We start from the raw sequence: 6,000 nt of genomic DNA, 5'->3' as shown, positions 1-6,000 counted from the left end.
CAAACCGGCTAAGATACTCCACGGGGTCCGTGGTTCCGTTAAATCGCAGGTCGCCAACCCCCCTGTAGATACGAGGCAGGGGCGACTCCCTAACCTTCTTAGTAAAGGGTGACTTCACGGTAAGCTCGGCTTTTGACTTCTTATCGGCTTTCACCTTCTTTAGGGCTTCCAGCAGTTCTTCCATCTTGCATTTATCATCCCCACCATCAAGCGCAACCTCATAGTCATCATCCAGGGGTTGGTCTTTCTTCTTGCTCACTTCATTATCATTGTGCGACCCTGAGCTTTCCTCATCGTCATGAATGGAGATAACCTTTGACGGCCTTTGGTTTTTATCCTTTGACCGAGCTTCAGACACGGGCTTCTCCGGTCGTTGACTGGGAGGAGCCCTATGTTGCGAGCCTTCAGGTCCATCCCCGTTAGGGGCCTTGTTGCCAAGCCTGTGCCGCAAGTCTTGCTCGGTCAGTTTCCTCCCAAGGCGGTCGAACACACTAGCAGCCTGTGAGTGCTCTCTATCATCCATTTCGGGGTTAGCTTCTTTCTCAGGGTTGCCACCTTCTTTTCTGCCGCCTTCTGCACCGAAATCTAGCTTGGTGGGAGTCACCTTGCTAGCCTTTTTCGACCTTGCTGACTTTCTTTTCAAGGAGGCAATCCTCCTACTCATTCTCTTCATTTTTGCCTTCATCTCCTCGCGGGTCAGTTCTCCGCTTGGAAGATCACTTTCATCCGGCGTAGCGCCTTCCGGCGTCTTGGGGTTTTCAGTATTTTCGGGAATTTCTGACATCTCTCCTCTCTAAGATCAGTAACCACCTCCTTCTAGCGCCAAAAAGTGTTGTGAGAGGAATTGATACAACACCCCCAGAACCGTATAGCACAATTATAGGGATATTTGTTATAACTACGAAAATCACGGCTAGCTCTTAGGGGCTACCGTTAACATAAACTAACGAAACAAATGAGAAACAAGTGTGTTTAAGGGCTGAGCTTGCAAAGAACCAAACAACGAGGCCGGAATTACGGAATTCCGTCCTGCAATTGCCCGGAAATATCTGTCACAAAGGTTACACGTGCCTCTCTTTAGAGTGTAGAACTCGTGAAAATGATTCTCTTCCCTTTGCAAGGTGCCTACATACCCTATATTTATAGGGATCAAGCCCATGTAGTTCTCGATTTAGGACTCTGAAGAGATAAGCTCTTATCCCCTCGAGTTTAAGATAAAACAGCCTTCTTTCAGTAGTTATCCAGCGGTATCCCACTCCAAGTAGGTTACTTGAAGCCTTCATCTTGCATAATTATCCGAATATTCTTGAATTATCTTCCCCCGATCATAATTATCTTCATAATGTATGTATTTATCCCTTAATTCGTAGATAAATAATAGCTAACACACTCCCGATATGTCTCCAATTCGCCCTCCTAGAAACAAGGAAGAAGAGTCCTGTTTGGAGTCTGCCTGCCATTCTGCCCAGGCGGCGGAAGCCCTGCCAGCGGCATCCCCTAACTACAGCCCCGTAACTGCAAGCCAGGATGCACTTAGCGGTAACCCCTAGCAGTGGTAACCCCTAAAGCGCCTTCAGGTGCAACCCCATTCTGATGGCAGCCTTCACTATATTTCCAGTGTGAGTCCATACACCTTCTTGTACACCTTCAATGATCCACCCAGCCATGGTGAAGCCCATTATTCTTAACCAAATGATTCCAATAAGCCCAAGTGAAGCCCAAATAATATGATGGGCTGTAAAATAGGCCCAGGGAGATTTTATGGCACAACACTAGTAATTGAAATTAATAAGAAAATGAAATTTATAATAATAGTACATATTCCAAACACGAAATTGATAATAATAGAAAAAGCAAACTGGTTTGGACGTGTGATGAATGAGTCAAAGAGTTCATGTTTTCCTATAACAAAAGAGCTCAAGAATTTTTAACAAAAATTTATATAAAACTTGATTTTGTACCTTCGCTGATCTATAAGATGTGTTTTATAATTTTATCCCCAATGTTTGATCATTGGACCTCTGATGCGCGCCTAGTGGTTATGGTTAATTCACTGGAACAAGATAATATCACAACTGCTCCCTAACCACACGGTACGCCTGTGCTCGGGGCGACCCTAGCTCCTTAGCCATAAACAGCACGGGTCGCCCGTACCAGGGGCGACCTACTCTTCTCTCCCCCAATCAGTTGGGGTCGCCCGACTTTCTTAGAATTAGGCTGGTTAGTTTTGAAAAGTTGAACGTACTCAAGCCACCAAACACCGCAATTTGAGTCCAGGTTTTTTGAGCTCCATTTAAGTTCAGCTCAATTTGACAGTATAATATTTTATGAAGAGATATTATGTTCTTTTAATTATTATATTTATTTAATAACCAAACTAAACAAGTTCTAATATGAAGTATTTATATATAATCAAATATAATTTTTTAATTAGAATAAACATCAAAATATTTTTAAAATAAACTTGTGTAGTAATTTCATCTACTAAACTACCTATTATCAAATACGAAAGTGAAGTTCACTTAGATATTATAAAAGTACAGTTTCTCCGTCCCTCTCGTTTATTCATATTTTTTTTATTTAACATATTTTAAAAAATATATAAATAAAAATTTTATTATTAATTTTTAAAATAGATATTGAACCTTCTGTTTCAAATGTTAAGAACTTCGACGGGCAGAGAAAGTAATTAAGTATGAAGTTTGACGGGCTAATACGTTTTTAACCCAATTACGTATGGGGTTAAAGAAATCCGGGTTCAATTGGGTGAAATATGGTCGGTTTGGATTGGGTTGGTCGGTTTCACCAACCCGTGTACACCCCAGATACCGCTACTCATTCAGTTTTCAAATATAGGTCGCTTGACTTTTTTATACGTATTTTTAAATTTTTTGACCGCATGTTTAAAATCATTATTTTTGAATTTTTTTTTGTAAATAATAATATCAATCACATATTTTTATATAAAAAAGAAAATTTTCAAAAATAATAATTTTTAATATGCGATCAAAAGACTTAAAAATACGTGAAAAAAGTAAAGCGGCCTATATTTCAAAACATGTATAACATTTTTTATAAACAGCATTAAAATAAAGAGTGAGTTAACCTAATTAGGGTTATCTTATTAACCAAAGCATTTCCTATTATAAATAAAAATTATGAAAAATTGCAATCCTTGTGTATTATTTTAGTATAATAATATTTTGTATTATTTGTTACTATACTAGAATAAAGTTTTTCCTGAAAGCAATATTAGAATAAACTTTTAATAACTTAGATAATAATATGCCAATGGGCTGTGAGCAGTGGGCACAAGAAAAAGTTATGCCCGTATACTTGATATTTATATGAGAGGTTGGAGTTTAAAACTGATACAGTAATATTCTTATAGACGAACTTTTTGTTGTTTGCTCGAGAATGGACCCGACGCTTGTACATCAGCAGAGTCTTCTACTCAATTTTAGTTAAGCACGCTTGTGATTCTTTTCTGTCGTATATATCCCGAGTCTTTTTACTAAATTTTAGAAAAACCAGCTTGTGATTTTTTTTTACTGTCATAGGTAGGGATGGCAATCGGTCGGTTTGGTTCGGTTTTAACGAAAATCGAACCCGAACCGAATAGTGTTTTTCAAACCCGAATCCGAACTGAACCGAATCGAAAACCGAAGTTCAAAAACCAAACTCGAACTACTGGTTTTCGGTTCGGTTCGGTTCGGTTTGAACCGAAACCAAAAATTATATAAAAAAATACTTAAAAAAAATATATCTAAAATATGGGTTCATAAACATTATTCAAAACTTAACATATCCTTAGATTATTACAAGCATATTAAAATATGCATGATTAAATTAGAAATTACAATAATTCATAATTAAAAAAGAAGCTCCATTATTTTTTTTAAGTATTAGTTAAGTATTATTAATTCAGCTTTCTAAAAAACTTTTTATTCATTCAGCTTATTAAAAATAAGTGTAGGTTAATTCTTATACACAAGAAAATAAATATCATGTTTTTAAATATAGAATTGTATAGATTTAATGTTATTTATTTAGTTAAACAAAATTCTTGATAACACTTTTTCTTTTTAGAAATATTATTTAATACTAGATTATGTCTTATTTTATAAGAAAATGAAAAATATTTAATATTTGTAAATAAATTTATATCATATTTAATATTTGAATACGTAATGGAAAATGATTAGAAAAAGATAGCAATATAATTATTATTTTTTTACACATATCTTGTCATCTTGTGATAATGAACATGTTTGATGTTTATATAGATATTATATGTATATTATATAATGGTATACGATACATATATAATATCGGGTTCGGCCGGGTTTCGGTTCGATTCGGATTTGAATCGGGTTTCGGATATTCGGGTCGGTATTGGTTCGGTTGACCTAAAAACCAAACCCGTACCAAATTCAATCTGTTTTTAAAAATGAAAACCAAACCCGTAATCAAACCATAAAAGTCGGGTTCGGTAAAAACCATTCGGATCGGTACGATCGGAAATCCGTCGGTTCGGAAAATTCTGCCATCTCTAGTCATAGGCAGGACGGATAAGGAAAATTATGGGAGTGTTTGGAAGGTAGAGGTTTGGTGTAAAATTAGGGGTTTGGGGGTGTTTTAGAGGTTTGATCATTTCAATCCGCTAATGTTGGTGTTTGGTAGTTAGGGGATTGAAACAGAGGTTTGAGCTCAAAAAACTAATTTTCAAAAAGCTAGTTTGAGGAGTTTTTTGGGTTAGCGGTTTGATTACGTGTCATAAAAAACTCATCAAACAACTATTTACCAAACAGTTTTACAAGAAACCGCTAATTCAATCCGCTAGTCAAAATATCTATTTAAATCAGGTAGTCAAAATATCTAATTCAATCCGCTAATCGCTAATTTCCAAACAGTGCCTATTTCTTCGAGGACATCAAATAATTTTTTCGAAAATATTTCTAAATTTTTAGAGAAATTTATATTGTTTGGTAATATTTAGAATGATAAGAGAATGACAAATATTTTTTTAGGATTTCCGTTTTCTAACGAGATCCGTCCTGGGTCATGAGACGAGTCTTTTACTCAATTTAAGAAATAAATTTTTATAACAATATTCTATCAAAAATTTCACTTTATTGGTATAATTTGACCACCTAACTTAAACACGCCGAAAGATTCATCTTATATACTTCATCGTCCCACAATAATATTCTTTTTGAAAGAATTTTTTTTCCTTATAATATTTGTCTGTTTTTAGTTTTCAATACAAATATATTGATATTATTTTAAAGTTGTCCTTCTTTGGAAGTTGTATAACAATTAATGAGAGTTGAATGATACTACATTCATACATTTATTAGGGGTACAAGTGTGAAATATAATTAATATTTTTTTAATATGCGTAATTTTTTGAAAAATGACTTATATTGTAAGACGGAGGGAGTGCTATTTGTCATTACTGTTCGCTTACATTATTTCACTTCTTATATTATAGAAATGAAAATGTAAACCCACCATAATTGAATATTAGAAAATAGTTATAAATTTAAAATCTAAATAATATCTAAATAAAATTTTAAATAATATATATAATACATATATATGAATAATATCATTTGATATTTAAATAATATAAAAATTATATCATTTTAGTGTTATAGGTAATATTGTCAAAAACAACTTGTACGCAGCCTCGTAACAAGTATCATTCTCATGTTGTTTTAGAAAACACACTGAAACTTGACTTGGACGTCATTTGCTTATTATTTCTATGTTGGATTTTGTCCGTCATAAATATATGGGTAGTATCAAAATGAATTTTTTTTTTTGAAAGAGATTTTATTTCATTAAAAAGAAACATCATACATAAGAGCCTCCACCACACATGAAGGAGGAGACGTAAATAAAATCTGGCAAAAGGCTAAACAAGGATATCTAGCTAATTGGTAAGCAACCTTGTTTGCACTTTTCCGAATAAAATTAACTGAAGTAAAATGGATC

The sequence above is a fragment of the Daucus carota genome, chromosome 7 (assembly GCF_001625215.2).
Source record: "Daucus carota subsp. sativus chromosome 7, DH1 v3.0, whole genome shotgun sequence".
NCBI lineage: Eukaryota > Viridiplantae > Streptophyta > Magnoliopsida > Apiales > Apiaceae > Daucus > Daucus carota.
Note: the sequence above shows the minus strand (reverse complement) of the source record.